This window comes from Coffea arabica, chromosome 5c, assembly GCF_036785885.1.
Source record: "Coffea arabica cultivar ET-39 chromosome 5c, Coffea Arabica ET-39 HiFi, whole genome shotgun sequence".
Lineage (NCBI taxonomy): Eukaryota > Viridiplantae > Streptophyta > Magnoliopsida > Gentianales > Rubiaceae > Coffea > Coffea arabica.
Window position 1 is genome coordinate 2,081,477 of NC_092319.1, and position 26,226 is coordinate 2,107,702.

General features: G+C 34.0%; 1 pseudogene; it reads right to left on the reverse strand.

The window, feature by feature from the left end:
- LOC113688804 (beta-xylosidase/alpha-L-arabinofuranosidase 2-like) overlaps positions 1-26,027 on the reverse strand; it is a 42,965-nt pseudogene extending 16,938 nt beyond the window's left edge.
- Positions 26,028-26,226: the final 199 nt, after the last annotated feature.

Here is a 26,226-nt window from a genome sequence, read left to right on the forward strand (position 1 = left end):
TTCTTGAAATCACTCAATTGAGGTCAAATTGGAGTAAGTTTCTTGGGGGTTTTCACATCATATTCATCTCTAAACATCACCAAACCACCTTGAGGTAACAATTCTTCACCTAACTTTGTTATTTGAATTTTGCCATGATTGAATATTTTCTATTTTTAGGCAATTTTTAATATGTGAAGTTAGATGCATTTATTTGAGCTTATTGATGCTATTGGTGATTGTTAGTGATAACTATATTTTGTGATTTGCATTTATTGTACTTATTTGGTGAATTCTTGCTAGTTTTATGCTTAATTTGGCTTGATGACGAAGTTGCATATTAAGTAGCCAAATGTAGCATTTTAATTAGCTTAGTGGGAGTTTTTTTATATTTATGTGAGTAATTTAGATTATCTAATGAATGAAAAGGTGCTTGATTGAATGATTTCGTGAATTCTTAGGTAATTCTAAAAGAAGAGGTGAATTGAAGATGGCCTTAATTGATGAAATTCATAAATGCACTTATAATCTTTGTGGTTCAATGGTTTTTAGTATTTCATGAATTCTCAAGAAGGTCATTTATATTTTGGCTTGGTGTGTTTGCCTCCATTTTGAGATTACTTTTGTACTTGAGGGGATTTGATCATTGATGACAAAATGTATAATTGGAACTTATTTTGTTCATGATTGTGGATTTTTTGTGTGAAATTAGCTTCCCTTTGCTTTGGATACTAATGCATATATTTGATTAGCAAAGATTAGCTCATTTCATGTTTTTATCCCTTGAACATTGTATGGTTCCACATGCTTGATCATTTTTCCTTTTTCCTTAAATTGCATGATTTTGTTGATTGCAACCTTTTATTTTTAAGAAATTTATTTGTTTTTATTTTGTCTTTTTCAGGGTGCAATAAGTGAACTCTCTATTCTTTCTCAAATACGGTTGGAAATTCATCACTTGGACATGGATTCGGATTGCGCAAGTTCAATTGAGTAGTATTTTCTTTTACTCCTTATTTATTTTCCTTTTCTCACATTGAGGACAATGTGAAGTTTAAGTGTGGGGGAGGAAAGTATTGAACTTGCATTTACTTGCTAGGTGATGATATTTTGTGGATTTAAATGCTTAGAAATGTTGGAATTGTGTTTGAAATGCTTGGCATGTGGATAATTTGCTAGAAAATAGGTTTGTTGGCAGGGAGTTTTCTTCCATTTATAAGGAGAAACTCTGTAAAAATTTTTCTAAAATCTTTTCCAATATTTCACTATAGCCCAAAATTTCTTCAAATTTTTGCATTTTCATTCAAAAAGGGCCAATTTGTTCCAACCTTAAGTGTTTAATTCTTCCAATTGTTGAAATGTTATATGTATTTTGGAAGGGTTAGTCCTCATTTAACTTGGAAATGTTTATTACGCAATTAGAATTTTTACATTTTAGAAAGTATATTTGGTAAAATGAGGAAAATTATGCCTATAATTTTACATGTTTAATGAGATTTCTTCTCTTTACTTAATTTTGCAAGTAAGTGATTGATATAGTCGATAAAGGTTATATTCCTCCTTTGATTATTCTTATATATTTTCTAAGAGGGAATATCTATTTATTGTCCTTTATTTCTGAAAAAGAAAAAAAAAGTAGAAAAAAAAAAGAAAAAAAAAAGAGAAAAGAAAAGAAAGTAAATAAAAATTGTTCTACTCCAATGATTCTCGTACCGAGTAACCGGGGGTTGGCATCTACAAATGTCGACATTCGCGTAAAAAGGTACTTGAATTAAGAGTATGCATTAGCAACTTGAATAAGTGAAATGTTGAGTAACCGGGGATCTTCACCTAAAAGTGTCGATTTTCGCGTAAAAAGGCATTTTCACTATTTAAGTAAAAATTAGTATGAATAAATCCCTCTTAGTTATAGAATGTTGAGAAAAAGATGATTATAGGAGGAGGAAAGCTATAAATTGACTATGTGATTTGCTTATTTGTAAAATTAAGTTAGGGTAAGAGATTACGTTTAACTTGTTGAATTTAGGGTATAATTATCTTTCCTTTACTTGATATTATGAGTATTTAGTGTAAATTGAATAATTGTATAATGATTATTTTCCAAGTCTTGAGGAATTAAATTGGACAAAGTGCATATATTGTTTCACCTCTTGAATCATTGCATTTGATTATGTGTGAATTGCTTGAGGACAAGCAATGATTTAAGTGTGGGGGAGTTTGATAAGTGACTAATTTACGTAATAATTGTATGATATTTTATATTATTTTTAGTCACTTTGGGTATATTATTGGAAGAAAATGATTCATTTTGGCTATAATTGGTATAAAATGCTTTTGTTCAATTAAATGAGATTTTTATCACTTTTTACTTGGATTTTGTGTATTTTGACAGTTTTGACACATTTTCGTATTTCGGCTATAACTTGAGCTACAATGATCGGATTGGGATGATTCTTGAACCCATTTGAAGATAAGAGATAGATCTACAACTTTGGTGAAGACATCCGAATCCAGTTTGAAGGTTTTCCAGGTCAAAAAAGCCGAAGTACAGAGTCAATTGCTATTGGTCGAAACTGGAACAAGGCATGGAGCAGGCAAGGGTATTTCAGTCATATCTCAGCCTACACAGATCCAAATGAGGTGATTCTTGATGCATTGGAAAGATAAATCAAAAGGCTACAACTTTCGTGTTTTAGGCATGAGCTGGTTCAGCCTCTAACATCAACAAAAGATCGGTTGAAGTTGGGCCAAAAACAGAGCAAGTGATCCACACTCGGATCCACTATTCATCCGAACCCTCGGCTGTTTCTGGGTTAGTGGATCCGAGCTCGGATCTATACGGATCCGAGGCACTGTAGAAGCTCGGATCACTGGTCAAAAAAGGCTGCTTTATACGCGTAAAACTCAATTTCACCTCCGCCAACTCACATGTGATGCTAGACATGTGAGAAACATTCCCAGCTGTAAAAGGGAGTTGAAAACATCATTTCTTGACCAACCTTTCATCATTAAATAGCCAAATTCATTGCAAAATGAAGAAAAGGGGATGATAGAGTAAGAGATAGAGAGACATACGGGAGAAGCTTGGAGTCTGCAGAAATGTAGCTCTTTCATCTTCCTAGTGTTAGTTTAGCTTAGTATAGAGTAGGATAGTTCATCCATTCTTGTTATTAGCTAGATGAAGAAGAAGATGGAGGATGAAGAAGGCAAGGAAGAAAGCTCATGTGACAAGGGTTGTATTCCTTCCAACTCTTTATCTTTTGTACTTGATTCCAAGTTTAGTTAATATACAAGTTCTGGATTTTGTGCGTAATATGTGTTTTTAAAGTTTATACCTTGGGTTTGGTTGAACTTTCTATGATTGTTAGTGTTTATTATTTGGTTATTTGTTTGCTAAGATTTGAGCAAGTTATTTAGCACTTGGGCTCTTTAAATCATGATTAATCTGGTACCATTAATTGTGATTATCTAAGGTGTTGTTTCTGTAATGAAAATTGATATTTAACACTAGTTCAAGAAGTGCTAAACATAGGGAGTACACTCACGGAAGTAGAGGTGCACTTATGTGATTTTTAGTGATTCATTTCATGTAATTTCATTGAAGAAATGAACTTGTAGCTAATTTCATAACCATGAAAATAGGTATGGATTAGTTATGAGTATAGTTGATTCACTACGAAAGTAGGTTTCACATGTTTAAGGAAATTACACCATAACTAACCTAGATGTAGTATTCAATGATTCAAATATAGCACTTGCATGAGTAGTTAGGGATACCACAACCTAAGGAGCTTTTATTTGTTATTTTGTATAATTTGAGTAGGTAAAATTCGTTATAATTCATTGATAGTCTAAATAATAGAGAAGCTTTAGTAAGACCGGTAATTGTTCACTCTTCCCTGTGGGATCGACCCGATATATACCCTAAACTACTAGTTGATCTGTATACTTGCAGTGAACGGGTGTAATTCGGTATTTTTTAACTTGCATGTATGTAAAATACCCGTCAACTTTTTGGCGCCGTTGCCGGGGAAGATTTGGCAATATCGGTGTGAAGAGCAACTTTATTAGTTTAGACATAATATTAGTTATAATGTGAATGTTATTTTCTGTTATTTTTGTATTTTATGTGTATGTGTTTCATTACCTATTTTTCTTACTAATTTTGCTTTTGAGGTTGTTTAAAAGCAATTTTAGGTAATGAGAAGGGTAGGTCAATTTGGAGGACAATGCTTGAGAAGTGGAAGATTGGCAATGGATGGTTACCAAGTGCAAAGCTCCTTCAACAGAGGTAACCAAGAATTTACTGAATGTATGTCTTTTGAAGATGGTTTAAGGTGCTTAAAGGCTAAATTTGATGTTATGATGTTACAAGTTCAAATGGACACAATTATGCATAAAATTGAGCAAGGGAGGAATGCTAATGCTTTTAATTCTTATCATGTGATTTGTGACTTGTGTGGAGGTTATCATGCTACTAATACATGTATGCAAGCGCAAAATGTGGATTATTATGATGAATTAGAGCATTACAATCCTTGTTTTGATCAATATAGTGCTAATTGGAGCAATTCTCCTGCTTATGGTTGGGATAATCAATTTACTTATAGTAATTCTTCATATTTTAACGATTACCAACCTGAATGTGTCCAAAATGAATCAAAACCATCTTGGGAGTTGGCAATTGAAATGGTAGCTAATGATTCTAAGCCATCTTGGAAGTTAGCTTTAGAAAAATTAGCTAATGCAACTTCTGACCGTTTTGATAGGATTGAGGAAAGAATAGATGAATTAGCTTCTCACTTTGGTAGAATACATGACCAATTATATGCATTGTGTGAAGTTATTTCCTCTAATGATATGCAAAATGACCCTATTATGAATGGTGGGAATGTTGTATGTGACAATGAATTAAATTTTGATCAAAATGATGAATCTAACTTGTGTTTCAATGAGGAAATGTCCATTTCACAGGATAGTACCCTTGGAGCTAACATTGAACCGCAAGAGGTGAGTTTTAATGACTCATTTTTTACCCCTCTTGAGGAGTGCATTGAAAGTATAGGTTCTAAAGGTGTTCCTGCCCAAGATACTCTCATGACATTTCCTTTGGTAAGTTCTCAAGTGGTGTATATTCAAGGTAATATCTATGAAACACTTGGAATATGTAAGTCACTTCCATCTCTCAGATCATTAGATCATGTGGCCTTTTCTATTAAGTCACCTTACAATGATCCACCAAGGCCTAAAATGGTGGATTATTCGTTAACTAAGCCTCCTTGAAAAATGAGGTGATATAGTCAAGCTATTGACTTTAAAGAAGCGCTTATTGGGAGGCAACCCAATGCTTGTTTAAGTTGGTGTTATTTTGGAGTGATTTTATGTTTAAAGTATAAGTTTGAGTAATTTTGTTGTTTTTCATTTGTAGGTTTTGGAAAAGTGACCAAATGAGGTGAAAAGGCGAAGTTTGATCAAAAATCTCAATACCTCAAATTCAGTAATTATGATTTTTGATGCATTCAAGAGGTTTAGAATGCATGTTTAGATCATTTTACATGTGCGTGAATGGTTTATTTTGACATAGAAATGATCTAGGATGTATTTTGAAGAATTGAGGTCAAACTGAAAATTGCAAAAATTCTGCAATAAGTGCAGATTCAATGGATCCAAGGCCTCGGATCCATATGGATCCAAGGCCTCGGATCCACTTCTGCAATCAGAAAAACTTCGAGCTTCTTGATCCGAGCTCGGATCCATATGGATCCGAGGCCTCGGATCCACTTCTGCAATCAGAAAAAATTCGAACTTCTTGATCCGAGCTCACTTATCATGATCCGACCTCGGATCCTTTCAAAAACGACCTCGGATCCTTTTAAAAACGAAGGCTTGGATCACTTTTCAACTCCACTTTTCTTCATGTTGGCTTGTTTTTAGTAAGTTTTAGTTGTTCGATTAATGTTTTTGTGTGTTTTGTAGGTGGCAATGGCAAGAGTTCATGCAAATGATCTCAATTGCAAAGGTGTTTATATTAAGGCAAAAAGGGAGTTTTCATGTTCAATTGCTGCATTTCATGCATTTAAAGTGTTTCATGTTTAAGTTATATTCATGCATGATCATGTTAAATTTGAATTTTATTCAAAGAACATGAAGTAGGTTGAATGTGGAAGGTTGGCCAAGCAAATTTGGAGGAAAAACTGCCGAAAACAGCTTTTTCTGCAGCAAATCCGGCCATAAATTCGGGCAAATGTTGGCCGGATTGAAGGCCGGATAGTCAGGGGAGAAAAGAAAATTTTTTCGAGCATTCTGGACAGAATCAACCCAACTCACACACTAACACCTCAAACACACACCACTCACTAAAACACCATTTTTCACCATTTAATCTTCAAATAACCTTCACCAAATCACTTTCTCCCATCCTCTAGAATGAATTTCATAGTTCATATTTTTTCAAAAACAACTCTAAAGTGATTTCAAGTTTACCATTAGGTAGGGTTTTACCTTCTTGAAATCACTCAATTGAGGTCAAATTGGAGTAAGTTTCTTGGGGGTTTTCACATCATATTCATCTCTAAACATCACCAAACCACCTTGAGGTAACAATTCTTCACCTAACTTTGTTATTTGAATTTTGCCATGATTGAATATTTTCTATTTTTAGGCAATTTTTAATATGTGAAGTTAGATGCATTTATTTGAGCTTATTGATGCTATTGGTGATTGTTAGTGATAACTATATTTTGTGATTTGCATTTATTGTACTTATTTGGTGAATTCTTGCTAGTTTTATGCTTAATTTGGCTTGATGACGAAGTTGCATATTAAGTAGCCAAATGTAGCATTTTAATTAGCTTAGTGGGAGTTTTTTTATATTTATGTGAGTAATTTAGATTATCTAATGAATGAAAAGGTGCTTGATTGAATGATTTCGTGAATTCTTAGGTAATTCTAAAAGAAGAGGTGAATTGAAGATGGCCTTAATTGATGAAATTCATAAATGCACTTATAATCTTTGTGGTTCAATGGTTTTTAGTATTTCATGAATTCTCAAGAAGGTCATTTATATTTTGGCTTGGTGTGTTTGCCTCCATTTTGAGATTACTTTTGTACTTGAGGGGATTTGATCATTGATGACAAAATGTATAATTGGAACTTATTTTGTTCATGATTGTGGATTTTTTGTGTGAAATTAGCTTCCCTTTGCTTTGGATACTAATGCATATATTTGATTAGCAAAGATTAGCTCATTTCATGTTTTTATCCCTTGAACATTGTATGGTTCCACATGCTTGATCATTTTTCCTTTTTCCTTAAATTGCATGATTTTGTTGATTGCAACCTTTTATTTTTAAGAAATTTATTTGTTTTTATTTTGTCTTTTTCAGGGTGCAATAAGTGAACTCTCTATTCTTTCTCAAATACGGTTGGAAATTCATCACTTGGACATGGATTCGGATTGCGCAAGTTCAATTGAGTAGTATTTTCTTTTACTCCTTATTTATTTTCCTTTTCTCACATTGAGGACAATGTGAAGTTTAAGTGTGGGGGAGGAAAGTATTGAACTTGCATTTACTTGCTAGGTGATGATATTTTGTGGATTTAAATGCTTAGAAATGTTGGAATTGTGTTTGAAATGCTTGGCATGTGGATAATTTGCTAGAAAATAGGTTTGTTGGCAGGGAGTTTTCTTCCATTTATAAGGAGAAACTCTGTAAAAATTTTTCTAAAATCTTTTCCAATATTTCACTATAGCCCAAAATTTCTTCAAATTTTTGCATTTTCATTCAAAAAGGGCCAATTTGTTCCAACCTTAAGTGTTTAATTCTTCCAATTGTTGAAATGTTATATGTATTTTGGAAGGGTTAGTCCTCATTTAACTTGGAAATGTTTATTACGCAATTAGAATTTTTACATTTTAGAAAGTATATTTGGTAAAATGAGGAAAATTATGCCTATAATTTTACATGTTTAATGAGATTTCTTCTCTTTACTTAATTTTGCAAGTAAGTGATTGATATAGTCGATAAAGGTTATATTCCTCCTTTGATTATTCTTATATATTTTCTAAGAGGGAATATCTATTTATTGTCCTTTATTTCTGAAAAAGAAAAAAAAAGTAGAAAAAAAAAAGAAAAAAAAAAGAGAAAAGAAAAGAAAGTAAATAAAAATTGTTCTACTCCAATGATTCTCGTACCGAGTAACCGGGGGTTGGCATCTACAAATGTCGACATTCGCGTAAAAAGGTACTTGAATTAAGAGTATGCATTAGCAACTTGAATAAGTGAAATGTTGAGTAACCGGGGATCTTCACCTAAAAGTGTCGATTTTCGCGTAAAAAGGCATTTTCACTATTTAAGTAAAAATTAGTATGAATAAATCCCTCTTAGTTATAGAATGTTGAGAAAAAGATGATTATAGGAGGAGGAAAGCTATAAATTGACTATGTGATTTGCTTATTTGTAAAATTAAGTTAGGGTAAGAGATTACGTTTAACTTGTTGAATTTAGGGTATAATTATCTTTCCTTTACTTGATATTATGAGTATTTAGTGTAAATTGAATAATTGTATAATGATTATTTTCCAAGTCTTGAGGAATTAAATTGGACAAAGTGCATATATTGTTTCGCCTCTTGAATCATTGCATTTGATTATGTGTGAATTGCTTGAGGACAAGCAATGATTTAAGTGTGGGGGAGTTTGATAAGTGACTAATTTACGTAATAATTGTATGATATTTTATATTATTTTTAGTCACTTTGGGTATATTATTGGAAGAAAATGATTCATTTTGGCTATAATTGGTATAAAATGCTTTTGTTCAATTAAATGAGATTTTTATCACTTTTTACTTGGATTTTGTGTATTTTGACAGTTTTGACACATTTTCGTATTTCGGCTATAACTTGAGCTACAATGATCGGATTGGGATGATTCTTGAACCCATTTGAAGATAAGAGATAGATCTACAACTTTGGTGAAGACATCCGAATCCAGTTTGAAGGTTTTCCAGGTCAAAAAAGCCGAAGTACAGAGTCAATTGCTATTGGTCGAAACTGGAACAAGGCATGGAGCAGGCAAGGGTATTTCAGTCATATCTCAGCCTACACAGATCCAAATGAGGTGATTCTTGATGCATTGGAAAGATAAATCAAAAGGCTACAACTTTCGTGTTTTAGGCATGAGCTGGTTCAGCCTCTAACATCAACAAAAGATCGGTTGAAGTTGGGCCAAAAACAGAGCAAGTGATCCACACTCGGATCCACTATTCATCCGAACCCTCGGCTGTTTCTGGGTTAGTGGATCCGAGCTCGGATCTATACGGATCCGAGGCACTGTAGAAGCTCGGATCACTGGTCAAAAAAGGCTGCTTTATACGCGTAAAACTCAATTTCACCTCCGCCAACTCACATGTGATGCTAGACATGTGAGAAACATTCCCAGCTGTAAAAGGGAGTTGAAAACATCATTTCTTGACCAACCTTTCATCATTAAATAGCCAAATTCATTGCAAAATGAAGAAAAGGGGATGATAGAGTAAGAGATAGAGAGACATACGGGAGAAGCTTGGAGTCTGCAGAAATGTAGCTCTTTCATCTTCCTAGTGTTAGTTTAGCTTAGTATAGAGTAGGATAGTTCATCCATTCTTGTTATTAGCTAGATGAAGAAGAAGATGGAGGATGAAGAAGGCAAGGAAGAAAGCTCATGTGACAAGGGTTGTATTCCTTCCAACTCTTTATCTTTTGTACTTGATTCCAAGTTTAGTTAATATACAAGTTCTGGATTTTGTGCGTAATATGTGTTTTTAAAGTTTATACCTTGGGTTTGGTTGAACTTTCTATGATTGTTAGTGTTTATTATTTGGTTATTTGTTTGCTAAGATTTGAGCAAGTTATTTAGCACTTGGGCTCTTTAAATCATGATTAATCTGGTACCATTAATTGTGATTATCTAAGGTGTTGTTTCTGTAATGAAAATTGATATTTAACACTAGTTCAAGAAGTGCTAAACATAGGGAGTACACTCACGGAAGTAGAGGTGCACTTATGTGATTTTTAGTGATTCATTTCATGTAATTTCATTGAAGAAATGAACTTGTAGCTAATTTCATAACCATGAAAATAGGTATGGATTAGTTATGAGTATAGTTGATTCACTACGAAAGTAGGTTTCACATGTTTAAGGAAATTACACCATAACTAACCTAGATGTAGTATTCAATGATTCAAATATAGCACTTGCATGAGTAGTTAGGGATACCACAACCTAAGGAGCTTTTATTTGTTATTTTGTATAATTTGAGTAGGTAAAATTCGTTATAATTCATTGATAGTCTAAATAATAGAGAAGCTTTAGTAAGACCGGTAATTGTTCACTCTTCCCTGTGGGATCGACCCGATATATACCCTAAACTACTAGTTGATCTGTATACTTGCAGTGAACGGGTGTAATTCGGTATTTTTTAACTTGCATGTATGTAAAATACCCGTCAACTTTTTGGCGCCGTTGCCGGGGAAGATTTGGCAATATCGGTGTGAAGAGCAACTTTATTAGTTTAGACATAATATTAGTTATAATGTGAATGTTATTTTCTGTTATTTTTGTATTTTATGTGTATGTGTTTCATTACCTATTTTTCTTACTAATTTTGCTTTTGAGGTTGTTTAAAAGCAATTTTAGGTAATGAGAAGGGTAGGTCAATTTGGAGGACAATGCTTGAGAAGTGGAAGATTGGCAATGGATGGTTACCAAGTGCAAAGCTCCTTCAACAGAGGTAACCAAGAATTTACTGAATGTATGTCTTTTGAAGATGGTTTAAGGTGCTTAAAGGCTAAATTTGATGTTATGATGTTACAAGTTCAAATGGACACAATTATGCATAAAATTGAGCAAGGGAGGAATGCTAATGCTTTTAATTCTTATCATGTGATTTGTGACTTGTGTGGAGGTTATCATGCTACTAATACATGTATGCAAGCGCAAAATGTGGATTATTATGATGAATTAGAGCATTACAATCCTTGTTTTGATCAATATAGTGCTAATTGGAGCAATTCTCCTGCTTATGGTTGGGATAATCAATTTACTTATAGTAATTCTTCATATTTTAACGATTACCAACCTGAATGTGTCCAAAATGAATCAAAACCATCTTGGGAGTTGGCAATTGAAATGGTAGCTAATGATTCTAAGCCATCTTGGAAGTTAGCTTTAGAAAAATTAGCTAATGCAACTTCTGACCGTTTTGATAGGATTGAGGAAAGAATAGATGAATTAGCTTCTCACTTTGGTAGAATACATGACCAATTATATGCATTGTGTGAAGTTATTTCCTCTAATGATATGCAAAATGACCCTATTATGAATGGTGGGAATGTTGTATGTGACAATGAATTAAATTTTGATCAAAATGATGAATCTAACTTGTGTTTCAATGAGGAAATGTCCATTTCACAGGATAGTACCCTTGGAGCTAACATTGAACCGCAAGAGGTGAGTTTTAATGACTCATTTTTTACCCCTCTTGAGGAGTGCATTGAAAGTATAGGTTCTAAAGGTGTTCCTGCCCAAGATACTCTCATGACATTTCCTTTGGTAAGTTCTCAAGTGGTGTATATTCAAGGTAATATCTATGAAACACTTGGAATATGTAAGTCACTTCCATCTCTCAGATCATTAGATCATGTGGCCTTTTCTATTAAGTCACCTTACAATGATCCACCAAGGCCTAAAATGGTGGATTATTCGTTAACTAAGCCTCCTTGAAAAATGAGGTGATATAGTCAAGCTATTGACTTTAAAGAAGCGCTTATTGGGAGGCAACCCAATGCTTGTTTAAGTTGGTGTTATTTTGGAGTGATTTTATGTTTAAAGTATAAGTTTGAGTAATTTTGTTGTTTTTCATTTGTAGGTTTTGGAAAAGTGACCAAATGAGGTGAAAAGGCGAAGTTTGATCAAAAATCTCAATACCTCAAATTCAGTAATTATGATTTTTGATGCATTCAAGAGGTTTAGAATGCATGTTTAGATCATTTTACATGTGCGTGAATGGTTTATTTTGACATAGAAATGATCTAGGATGTATTTTGAAGAATTGAGGTCAAACTGAAAATTGCAAAAATTCTGCAATAAGTGCAGATTCAATGGATCCAAGGCCTCGGATCCATATGGATCCAAGGCCTCGGATCCACTTCTGCAATCAGAAAAACTTCGAGCTTCTTGATCCGAGCTCGGATCCATATGGATCCGAGGCCTCGGATCCACTTCTGCAATCAGAAAAAATTCGAACTTCTTGATCCGAGCTCACTTATCATGATCCGACCTCGGATCCTTTCAAAAACGACCTCGGATCCTTTTAAAAACGAAGGCTTGGATCACTTTTCAACTCCACTTTTCTTCATGTTGGCTTGTTTTTAGTAAGTTTTAGTTGTTCGATTAATGTTTTTGTGTGTTTTGTAGGTGGCAATGGCAAGAGTTCATGCAAATGATCTCAATTGCAAAGGTGTTTATATTAAGGCAAAAAGGGAGTTTTCATGTTCAATTGCTGCATTTCATGCATTTAAAGTGTTTCATGTTTAAGTTATATTCATGCATGATCATGTTAAATTTGAATTTTATTCAAAGAACATGAAGTAGGTTGAATGTGGAAGGTTGGCCAAGCAAATTTGGAGGAAAAACTGCCGAAAACAGCTTTTTCTGCAGCAAATCCGGCCATAAATTCGGGCAAATGTTGGCCGGATTGAAGGCCGGATAGTCAGGGGAGAAAAGAAAATTTTTTCGAGCATTCTGGACAGAATCAACCCAACTCACACACTAACACCTCAAACACACACCACTCACTAAAACACCATTTTTCACCATTTAATCTTCAAATAACCTTCACCAAATCACTTTCTCCCATCCTCTAGAATGAATTTCATAGTTCATATTTTTTCAAAAACAACTCTAAAGTGATTTCAAGTTTACCATTAGGTAGGGTTTTACCTTCTTGAAATCACTCAATTGAGGTCAAATTGGAGTAAGTTTCTTGGGGGTTTTCACATCATATTCATCTCTAAACATCACCAAACCACCTTGAGGTAACAATTCTTCACCTAACTTTGTTATTTGAATTTTGCCATGATTGAATATTTTCTATTTTTAGGCAATTTTTAATATGTGAAGTTAGATGCATTTATTTGAGCTTATTGATGCTATTGGTGATTGTTAGTGATAACTATATTTTGTGATTTGCATTTATTGTACTTATTTGGTGAATTCTTGCTAGTTTTATGCTTAATTTGGCTTGATGACGAAGTTGCATATTAAGTAGCCAAATGTAGCATTTTAATTAGCTTAGTGGGAGTTTTTTTATATTTATGTGAGTAATTTAGATTATCTAATGAATGAAAAGGTGCTTGATTGAATGATTTCGTGAATTCTTAGGTAATTCTAAAAGAAGAGGTGAATTGAAGATGGCCTTAATTGATGAAATTCATAAATGCACTTATAATCTTTGTGGTTCAATGGTTTTTAGTATTTCATGAATTCTCAAGAAGGTCATTTATATTTTGGCTTGGTGTGTTTGCCTCCATTTTGAGATTACTTTTGTACTTGAGGGGATTTGATCATTGATGACAAAATGTATAATTGGAACTTATTTTGTTCATGATTGTGGATTTTTTGTGTGAAATTAGCTTCCCTTTGCTTTGGATACTAATGCATATATTTGATTAGCAAAGATTAGCTCATTTCATGTTTTTATCCCTTGAACATTGTATGGTTCCACATGCTTGATCATTTTTCCTTTTTCCTTAAATTGCATGATTTTGTTGATTGCAACCTTTTATTTTTAAGAAATTTATTTGTTTTTATTTTGTCTTTTTCAGGGTGCAATAAGTGAACTCTCTATTCTTTCTCAAATACGGTTGGAAATTCATCACTTGGACATGGATTCGGATTGCGCAAGTTCAATTGAGTAGTATTTTCTTTTACTCCTTATTTATTTTCCTTTTCTCACATTGAGGACAATGTGAAGTTTAAGTGTGGGGGAGGAAAGTATTGAACTTGCATTTACTTGCTAGGTGATGATATTTTGTGGATTTAAATGCTTAGAAATGTTGGAATTGTGTTTGAAATGCTTGGCATGTGGATAATTTGCTAGAAAATAGGTTTGTTGGCAGGGAGTTTTCTTCCATTTATAAGGAGAAACTCTGTAAAAATTTTTCTAAAATCTTTTCCAATATTTCACTATAGCCCAAAATTTCTTCAAATTTTTGCATTTTCATTCAAAAAGGGCCAATTTGTTCCAACCTTAAGTGTTTAATTCTTCCAATTGTTGAAATGTTATATGTATTTTGGAAGGGTTAGTCCTCATTTAACTTGGAAATGTTTATTACGCAATTAGAATTTTTACATTTTAGAAAGTATATTTGGTAAAATGAGGAAAATTATGCCTATAATTTTACATGTTTAATGAGATTTCTTCTCTTTACTTAATTTTGCAAGTAAGTGATTGATATAGTCGATAAAGGTTATATTCCTCCTTTGATTATTCTTATATATTTTCTAAGAGGGAATATCTATTTATTGTCCTTTATTTCTGAAAAAGAAAAAAAAAGTAGAAAAAAAAAAGAAAAAAAAAAGAGAAAAGAAAAGAAAGTAAATAAAAATTGTTCTACTCCAATGATTCTCGTACCGAGTAACCGGGGGTTGGCATCTACAAATGTCGACATTCGCGTAAAAAGGTACTTGAATTAAGAGTATGCATTAGCAACTTGAATAAGTGAAATGTTGAGTAACCGGGGATCTTCACCTAAAAGTGTCGATTTTCGCGTAAAAAGGCATTTTCACTATTTAAGTAAAAATTAGTATGAATAAATCCCTCTTAGTTATAGAATGTTGAGAAAAAGATGATTATAGGAGGAGGAAAGCTATAAATTGACTATGTGATTTGCTTATTTGTAAAATTAAGTTAGGGTAAGAGATTACGTTTAACTTGTTGAATTTAGGGTATAATTATCTTTCCTTTACTTGATATTATGAGTATTTAGTGTAAATTGAATAATTGTATAATGATTATTTTCCAAGTCTTGAGGAATTAAATTGGACAAAGTGCATATATTGTTTCGCCTCTTGAATCATTGCATTTGATTATGTGTGAATTGCTTGAGGACAAGCAATGATTTAAGTGTGGGGGAGTTTGATAAGTGACTAATTTACGTAATAATTGTATGATATTTTATATTATTTTTAGTCACTTTGGGTATATTATTGGAAGAAAATGATTCATTTTGGCTATAATTGGTATAAAATGCTTTTGTTCAATTAAATGAGATTTTTATCACTTTTTACTTGGATTTTGTGTATTTTGACAGTTTTGACACATTTTCGTATTTCGGCTATAACTTGAGCTACAATGATCGGATTGGGATGATTCTTGAACCCATTTGAAGATAAGAGATAGATCTACAACTTTGGTGAAGACATCCGAATCCAGTTTGAAGGTTTTCCAGGTCAAAAAAGCCGAAGTACAGAGTCAATTGCTATTGGTCGAAACTGGAACAAGGCATGGAGCAGGCAAGGGTATTTCAGTCATATCTCAGCCTACACAGATCCAAATGAGGTGATTCTTGATGCATTGGAAAGATAAATCAAAAGGCTACAACTTTCGTGTTTTAGGCATGAGCTGGTTCAGCCTCTAACATCAACAAAAGATCGGTTGAAGTTGGGCCAAAAACAGAGCAAGTGATCCACACTCGGATCCACTATTCATCCGAACCCTCGGCTGTTTCTGGGTTAGTGGATCCGAGCTCGGATCTATACGGATCCGAGGCACTGTAGAAGCTCGGATCACTGGTCAAAAAAGGCTGCTTTATACGCGTAAAACTCAATTTCACCTCCGCCAACTCACATGTGATGCTAGACATGTGAGAAACATTCCCAGCTGTAAAAGGGAGTTGAAAACATCATTTCTTGACCAACCTTTCATCATTAAATAGCCAAATTCATTGCAAAATGAAGAAAAGGGGATGATAGAGTAAGAGATAGAGAGACATACGGGAGAAGCTTGGAGTCTGCAGAAATGTAGCTCTTTCATCTTCCTAGTGTTAGTTTAGCTTAGTATAGAGTAGGATAGTTCATCCATTCTTGTTATTAGCTAGATGAAGAAGAAGATGGAGGATGAAGAAGGCAAGGAAGAAAGCTCATGTGACAAGGGTTGTATTCCTTCCAACTCTTTATCTTTTGTACTTGATTCCAAGTTTAGTTAATATACAAGTTCTGGATTTTGTGCGTAATATGTGTTTTTAAAGTTTATACCTTGGGTTTGGTTGAACTTTCTATGATTGTTAGTGTTTATTATTTGGTTATTTGTTTGCTAAGATTTGAGCAAGTTATTTAGCACTTGGGCTCTTTAAATCATGATTAATCTGGTACCATTAATTGTGATTATCTAAGGTGTTGTTTCTGTAATGAAAATTGATATTTAACACTAGTTCAAGAAGTGCTAAACATAGGGAGTACACTCACGGAAGTAGAGGTGCACTTATGTGATTTTTAGTGATTCATTTCATGTAATTTCATTGAAGAAATGAACTTGTAGCTAATTTCATAACCATGAAAATAGGTATGGATTAGTTATGAGTATAGTTGATTCACTACGAAAGTAGGTTTCACATGTTTAAGGAAATTACACCATAACTAACCTAGATGTAGTATTCAATGATTCAAATATAGCACTTGCATGAGTAGTTAGGGATACCACAACCTAAGGAGCTTTTATTTGTTATTTTGTATAATTTGAGTAGGTAAAATTCGTTATAATTCATTGATAGTCTAAATAATAGAGAAGCTTTAGTAAGACCGGTAATTGTTCACTCTTCCCTGTGGGATCGACCCGATATATACCCTAAACTACTAGTTGATCTGTATACTTGCAGTGAACGGGTGTAATTCGGTATTTTTTAACTTGCATGTATGTAAAATACCCGTCAACTTTTTGGCGCCGTTGCCGGGGAAGATTTGGCAATATCGGTGTGAAGAGCAACTTTATTAGTTTAGACATAATATTAGTTATAATGTGAATGTTATTTTCTGTTATTTTTGTATTTTATGTGTATGTGTTTCATTACCTATTTTTCTTACTAATTTTGCTTTTGAGGTTGTTTAAAAGCAATTTTAGGTAATGAGAAGGGTAGGTCAATTTGGAGGACAATGCTTGAGAAGTGGAAGATTGGCAATGGATGGTTACCAAGTGCAAAGCTCCTTCAACAGAGGTAACCAAGAATTTACTGAATGTATGTCTTTTGAAGATGGTTTAAGGTGCTTAAAGGCTAAATTTGATGTTATGATGTTACAAGTTCAAATGGACACAATTATGCATAAAATTGAGCAAGGGAGGAATGCTAATGCTTTTAATTCTTATCATGTGATTTGTGACTTGTGTGGAGGTTATCATGCTACTAATACATGTATGCAAGCGCAAAATGTGGATTATTATGATGAATTAGAGCATTACAATCCTTGTTTTGATCAATATAGTGCTAATTGGAGCAATTCTCCTGCTTATGGTTGGGATAATCAATTTACTTATAGTAATTCTTCATATTTTAACGATTACCAACCTGAATGTGTCCAAAATGAATCAAAACCATCTTGGGAGTTGGCAATTGAAATGGTAGCTAATGATTCTAAGCCATCTTGGAAGTTAGCTTTAGAAAAATTAGCTAATGCAACTTCTGACCGTTTTGATAGGATTGAGGAAAGAATAGATGAATTAGCTTCTCACTTTGGTAGAATACATGACCAATTATATGCATTGTGTGAAGTTATTTCCTCTAATGATATGCAAAATGACCCTATTATGAATGGTGGGAATGTTGTATGTGACAATGAATTAAATTTTGATCAAAATGATGAATCTAACTTGTGTTTCAATGAGGAAATGTCCATTTCACAGGATAGTACCCTTGGAGCTAACATTGAACCGCAAGAGGTGAGTTTTAATGACTCATTTTTTACCCCTCTTGAGGAGTGCATTGAAAGTATAGGTTCTAAAGGTGTTCCTGCCCAAGATACTCTCATGACATTTCCTTTGGTAAGTTCTCAAGTGGTGTATATTCAAGGTAATATCTATGAAACACTTGGAATATGTAAGTCACTTCCATCTCTCAGATCATTAGATCATGTGGCCTTTTCTATTAAGTCACCTTACAATGATCCACCAAGGCCTAAAATGGTGGATTATTCGTTAACTAAGCCTCCTTGAAAAATGAGGTGATATAGTCAAGCTATTGACTTTAAAGAAGCGCTTATTGGGAGGCAACCCAATGCTTGTTTAAGTTGGTGTTATTTTGGAGTGATTTTATGTTTAAAGTATAAGTTTGAGTAATTTTGTTGTTTTTCATTTGTAGGTTTTGGAAAAGTGACCAAATGAGGTGAAAAGGCGAAGTTTGATCAAAAATCTCAATACCTCAAATTCAGTAATTATGATTTTTGATGCATTCAAGAGGTTTAGAATGCATGTTTAGATCATTTTACATGTGCGTGAATGGTTTATTTTGACATAGAAATGATCTAGGATGTATTTTGAAGAATTGAGGTCAAACTGAAAATTGCAAAAATTCTGCAATAAGTGCAGATTCAATGGATCCAAGGCCTCGGATCCATATGGATCCAAGGCCTCGGATCCACTTCTGCAATCAGAAAAACTTCGAGCTTCTTGATCCGAGCTCGGATCCATATGGATCCGAGGCCTCGGATCCACTTCTGCAATCAGAAAAAATTCGAACTTCTTGATCCGAGCTCACTTATCATGATCCGACCTCGGATCCTTTCAAAAACGACCTCGGATCCTTTTAAAAACGAAGGCTTGGATCACTTTTCAACTCCACTTTTCTTCATGTTGGCTTGTTTTTAGTAAGTTTTAGTTGTTCGATTAATGTTTTTGTGTGTTTTGTAGGTGGCAATGGCAAGAGTTCATGCAAATGATCTCAATTGCAAAGGTGTTTATATTAAGGCAAAAAGGGAGTTTTCATGTTCAATTGCTGCATTTCATGCATTTAAAGTGTTTCATGTTTAAGTTATATTCATGCATGATCATGTTAAATTTGAATTTTATTCAAAGAACATGAAGTAGGTTGAATGTGGAAGGTTGGCCAAGCAAATTTGGAGGAAAAACTGCCGAAAACAGCTTTTTCTGCAGCAAATCCGGCCATAAATTCGGGCAAATGTTGGCCGGATTGAAGGCCGGATAGTCAGGGGAGAAAAGAAAATTTTTTCGAGCATTCTGGACAGAATCAACCCAACTCACACACTAACACCTCAAACACACACCACTCACTAAAACACCATTTTTCACCATTTAATCTTCAAATAACCTTCACCAAATCACTTTCTCCCATCCTCTAGAATGAATTTCATAGTTCATATTTTTTCAAAAACAACTCTAAAGTGATTTCAAGTTTACCATTAGGTAGGGTTTTACCTTCTTGAAATCACTCAATTGAGGTCAAATTGGAGTAAGTTTCTTGGGGGTTTTCACATCATATTCATCTCTAAACATCACCAAACCACCTTGAGGTAACAATTCTTCACCTAACTTTGTTATTTGAATTTTGCCATGATTGAATATTTTCTATTTTTAGGCAATTTTTAATATGTGAAGTTAGATGCATTTATTTGAGCTTATTGATGCTATTGGTGATTGTTAGTGATAACTATATTTTGTGATTTGCATTTATTGTACTTATTTGGTGAATTCTTGCTAGTTTTATGCTTAATTTGGCTTGATGACGAAGTTGCATATTAAGTAGCCAAATGTAGCATTTTAATTAGCTTAGTGGGAGTTTTTTTATATTTATGTGAGTAATTTAGATTATCTAATGAATGAAAAGGTGCTTGATTGAATGATTTCGTGAATTCTTAGGTAATTCTAAAAGAAGAGGTGAATTGAAGATGGCCTTAATTGATGAAATTCATAAATGCACTTATAATCTTTGTGGTTCAATGGTTTTTAGTATTTCATGAATTCTCAAGAAGGTCATTTATATTTTGGCTTGGTGCGTTTGCCTCCATTTTGAGATTACTTTTGTACTTGAGGGGATTTGATCATTGATGACAAAATGTATAATTGGAACTTATTTTGTTCATGATTGTGGATTTTTTGTGTGAAATTAGCTTCCCTTTGCTTTGGATACTAATGCATATATTTGATTAGCAAAGATTAGCTCATTTCATGTTTTTATCCCTTGAACATTGTATGGTTCCACATGCTTGATCATTTTTCCTTTTTCCTTAAATTGCATGATTTTGTTGATTGCAACCTTTTATTTTTAAGAAATTTATTTGTTTTTATTTTGTCTTTTTCAGGGTGCAATAAGTGAACTCTCTATTCTTTCTCAAATACGGTTGGAAATTCATCACTTGGACATGGATTCGGATTGCGCAAGTTCAATTGAGTAGTATTTTCTTTTACTCCTTATTTATTTTCCTTTTCTCACATTGAGGACAATGTGAAGTTTAAGTGTGGGGGAGGAAAGTATTGAACTTGCATTTACTTGCTAGGTGATGATATTTTGTGGATTTAAATGCTTAGAAATGTTGGAATTGTGTTTGAAATGCTTGGCATGTGGATAATTTGCTAGAAAATAGGTTTGTTGGCAGGGAGTTTTCTTCCATTTATAAGGAGAAACTCTGTAAAAATTTTTCTAAAATCTTTTCCAATATTTCACTATAGCCCAAAATTTCTTCAAATTTTTGCATTTTCATTCAAAAAGGGCCAATTTGTTCCAACCTTAAGTGTTTAATTCTTCCAATTGTTGAAATGTTATATGTATTTTGGAAGGGTTAGTCCTCATTTAACTTGGAAATGTTTATTACGCAATTAGAATTTTTACATTTTAGAAAGTATATTTGGTAAAATGAGGAAAATTATGCCTATAATTTTACATGTTTAATGAGATTTCTTCTCTTTACTTAATTTTGCAAGTAAGTGATTGATATAGTCGATAAAGGTTATATTCCTCCTTTGATTATTCTTATATATTTTCTAAGAGGGAATATCTATTTATTGTCCTTTATTTCTGAAAAAGAAAAAAAAAGTAGAAAAAAAAAAGAAAAAAAAAAGAGAAAAGAAAAGAAAGTAAATAAAAATTGTTCTACTCCAATGATTCTCGTACCGAGTAACCGGGGGTTGGCATCTACAAATGTCGACATTCGCGTAAAAAGGTACTTGAATTAAGAGTATGCATTAGCAACTTGAATAAGTGAAATGTTGAGTAACCGGGGATCTTCACCTAAAAGTGTCGATTTTCGCGTAAAAAGGCATTTTCACTATTTAAGTAAAAATTAGTATGAATAAATCCCTCTTAGTTATAGAATGTTGAGAAAAAGATGATTATAGGAGGAGGAAAGCTATAAATTGACTATGTGATTTGCTTATTTGTAAAATTAAGTTAGGGTAAGAGATTACGTTTAACTTGTTGAATTTAGGGTATAATTATCTTTCCTTTACTTGATATTATGAGTATTTAGTGTAAATTGAATAATTGTATAATGATTATTTTCCAAGTCTTGAGGAATTAAATTGGACAAAGTGCATATATTGTTTCACCTCTTGAATCATTGCATTTGATTATGTGTGAATTGCTTGAGGACAAGCAATGATTTAAGTGTGGGGGAGTTTGATAAGTGACTAATTTACGTAATAATTGTATGATATTTTATATTATTTTTAGTCACTTTGGGTATATTATTGGAAGAAAATGATTCATTTTGGCTATAATTGGTATAAAATGCTTTTGTTCAATTAAATGAGATTTTTATCACTTTTTACTTGGATTTTGTGTATTTTGACAGTTTTGACACATTTTCGTATTTCGGCTATAACTTGAGCTACAATGATCGGATTGGGATGATTCTTGAACCCATTTGAAGATAAGAGATAGATCTACAACTTTGGTGAAGACATCCGAATCCAGTTTGAAGGTTTTCCAGGTCAAAAAAGCCGAAGTACAGAGTCAATTGCTATTGGTCGAAACTGGAACAAGGCATGGAGCAGGCAAGGGTATTTCAGTCATATCTCAGCCTACACAGATCCAAATGAGGTGATTCTTGATGCATTGGAAAGATAAATAAAAAGGCTACAACTTTCGTGTTTTAGGCATGAGCTGGTTCAGCCTCTAACATCAACAAAAGATCGGTTGAAGTTGGGCCAAAAACAGAGCAAGTGATCCACACTCGGATCCACTATTCATCCGAACCCTCGGCTGTTTCTGGGTTAGTGGATCCGAGCTCGGATCTATACGGATCCGAGGCACTGTAGAAGCTCGGATCACTGGTCAAAAAAGGCTGCTTTATACGCGTAAAACTCAATTTCACCTCCGCCAACTCACATGTGATGCTAGACATGTGAGAAACATTCCCAGCTGTAAAAGGGAGTTGAAAACATCATTTCTTGACCAACCTTTCATCATTAAATAGCCAAATTCATTGCAAAATGAAGAAAAGGGGATGATAGAGTAAGAGATAGAGAGACATACGGGAGAAGCTTGGAGTCTGCAGAAATGTAGCTCTTTCATCTTCCTAGTGTTAGTTTAGCTTAGTATAGAGTAGGATAGTTCATCCATTCTTGTTATTAGCTAGATGAAGAAGAAGATGGAGGATGAAGAAGGCAAGGAAGAAAGCTCATGTGACAAGGGTTGTATTCCTTCCAACTCTTTATCTTTTGTACTTGATTCCAAGTTTAGTTAATATACAAGTTCTGGATTTTGTGCGTAATATGTGTTTTTAAAGTTTATACCTTGGGTTTGGTTGAACTTTCTATGATTGTTAGTGTTTATTATTTGGTTATTTGTTTGCTAAGATTTGAGCAAGTTATTTAGCACTTGGGCTCTTTAAATCATGATTAATCTGGTACCATTAATTGTGATTATCTAAGGTGTTGTTTCTGTAATGAAAATTGAGATTTAACACTAGTTCAAGAAGTGCTAAACATAGGGAGTACACTCACGGAAGTAGAGGTGCACTTATGTGGTTTTTAGTGATTTATTTCATGTAATTTCATTGAAGAAATGAACTTGTAGCTAATTTCATAACCATGAAAATAGGTATGGATTAGTTATGAGTATAGTTGATTCACTACGAAAGTAGATTTCACATGTTTAAGGAAATTACACCATAACTAACCTAGATGTAGTATTCAATGATCCAAATATAGCACTTGCATGAGTAGTTAGGGATACCACAACCTAAGGAGCTTTTATTTGTTATTTTGTATAATTTGAGTAGGTAAAATTTGTTATAATTCATTGATAGTCTAAATAATAGAGAAGCTTTAGTAAGACCGGTAATTGTTCACTCTTCCCTGTGGGATCGACCCGATATATACCCTAAACTACTAGTTGATCTGTATACTTGCAGTGAACGGGTGTAATTCGGTATTTTTTAACTTGCATGTATGTAAAATACCCGTCAACGTGGTTCTGTCAAATTGACCTACGTCCACGGGCGAGAGAGGAGCAATATTTCAACTATGAAGAAGAAATACAAAAGCCGTAGGAAAGTGGTTCCTAGGCCAATAGGCACTTACAAAAGAGTTTAGAAAATATTCCTAAACTCAAAACAAGAGAGCCTAAAATATTTGACTAAATGGGCTAGATGACTCAAGAAGCTAATAGCCCATATAACTCTCTTGAGTGGTGCGTTTGAAACCTTCATATGAGCCCCCTATTTATAGTTGTATTTGGGAGGCTTTCCTTCTGCTTCAGGCGATGTGGGATGAGGAAATTCTGCCACGGTCAAGGATTGCGGCTGAAGAATTGCGGCTCAACAGAGTCCATTACCAGAACCACCGCATCAGCTGCTGCTCCTATTTTCTTAGCTTCGTCCACTCGAGCAGTGGCACAAGACACATTGGAACATCCTGCCTGGAATACTGTTGAAACTGAGGCTGATAGACCTTGTAATGGAGTCACATACATGGTTCGCCATCCGCGATCGCTTTGCGGTCTCGGTTGTTCCACATCCATCGCGACATATCGTTTGAATATCAGATGATATGCACACTATAACATATGAAAGTTTCCAAAATTTTTAAAAAATTACTAAAATTAGAAAATACTAAAAAATGTACAATTTAAAAAAATATCCGAGTCGACTCTGAGTGGACTCGGATATATCGGTTGATATCATGTATCACATATTCGAATCGGGCAATATCGACCGAGTCAAAACAAAATGTCGTGGATATTATCATATCCGCGATTCGGGGATCGGTATCATACCGGTCCCCCCGTTCCAGTTACGACTCGTATCGGTCGATATGACGAACCATGGTCACATATTTACATGGACTACTTCAAATATCTTAGATGATTCAGAAAGACAATTCAAGAATTACATTTGATCATAATATACAAAACCTCACATACTAGCTTAGAACCATCAATAAAGCAGTTGAGCACAAGACAGGCATTTGATTGTTCAGCTACTCAAATTACAGAGGATGAACTGGTCAAGCAAATCTGTGCCACTTTAGTAGCAAAAATGCACTAAATTCATCATGTATCTTGATAGATTTGAAGTACCTTCATAATTGCCAAGCATGGTGTGAATTGCATTAGCATTTGATCCAATAACAGCTAAAGATTTAATGTCCACAGGGTATAGAAGTAGTGATCCTGCAGTGTTCTTGAGCAACACAATTCCTTGCCTAGCAGCCTCACGGGCAAGCTTCTGGATTTCCAGGGTGCACATATCTTTCGGGCCTAGATTTTCGCAGAGTTGTTTTTTCGGATCACCATCAAAGAACCCAAGTCTCATTAAGGTGGCAAGGTTGTTTGTGAGAGCTCTGTCAATTACTGATTCATTCACCACTCCCTTGTTTACAGCAGATTCAGTGTTTTCGGCCAGGAATGTTCCACAGTGGAGATCCACCCCTGATTATTTGGATGGAAATTGTGCAATTAATTAAATCAGCATCTAAATTTTATTTTCTCCAGTGATAATATAAGCAAGAAGCTTATAATCTCCGGAAATACAGTTCTTTTTATTTTTTTTGAAAGGAAAGAAAGTAGAAATACTACAAAAGCAATTTAGTTTAAAACAAAACAAAAATGACAAAGCAGTTACTAATTTGGGATCCTTTTTGATGAAGAAGTAAGACAGTAGGATAAAAGTTTAATAATCGTTAGTTGGGGTTTCATTATTAGAAAAATAAGTATGAAGACATCAGGCGGTCCATTATTTCTTTTGTAGGGTGAAAAGTACGTATAAGTGCTTGTTTTAGTTTGACCATCCTAACTAACCAGCATATGATTAAGATTACCCAGTCATTCACAGAAATTACCTGCATTTAAAGACAGAGCTACGGTCTCTTCTGCCGTTTTGGTGTAATGTTGGTTGTTGAAAATTACATCTATAGAGTCACAGTCAGTAACTATGTACCTGCAGCAAAGAAAAAGCAATCATGCAAATTTCTGCAAACATTGATAATCCCTTTTCTGTTGGTTAAGAGATTTAGCAAATTATTAAAGAATAAATCATAACCATTCAAGTTCTATTGGCCACGTATTATGCCCGCCAGGAGGTCTGGATCACCACAAGTTGGCTTGCCATTTATTTGGTTATACGAACACATGACACTGGCAATATTTCCATCAAGAACACAGCTCTTGAATGGAGGTTGAAATGCATCGTCCAAATCTTGTTGTGCAGCCTAAATCCACCCTCGAAACAGAACTTAAAAAAAAAAAATATTTCGTGCATCCGATGAAATTTTAACACAATTAATTTGTTAACAGTACATAGATCCAAATTACCAAGGTATTGAAGGTGTATCTTTGATTTCCTTTCCAATTATCCAAATCATAGGCTGTATGGTGTCTGCAGCAAGAAGCAACCTTAAACCTGTCTTTATCACTGTCATCTCTTTGCTGTAGACCTCTAACATAATGCTAGTGAGCGTTGAATCTTCACCAGGAGTTTCCTGGCCTCTTCCCCATTTGGGGTCGCGAAATATATGTACATTTGGTGACCAATTCGTCAACCCTCCTAATCCTACATTGTACATTGCTCTGGCTTCTGTGGAGACAACCTGTTCACATACAAATATTCAATTACATTTACTCTTTCTGTTTTCAGTCCTTTTTCTTTTTTCCCAAAAGCTATCTGACATTAATTTTTGGCATCAAGTTCCATCAGACAAACCAAAAATTGCTTCTGGTAATGTCAGCATCTTGAATCATATTACACACTTTCTTCATTCAAGA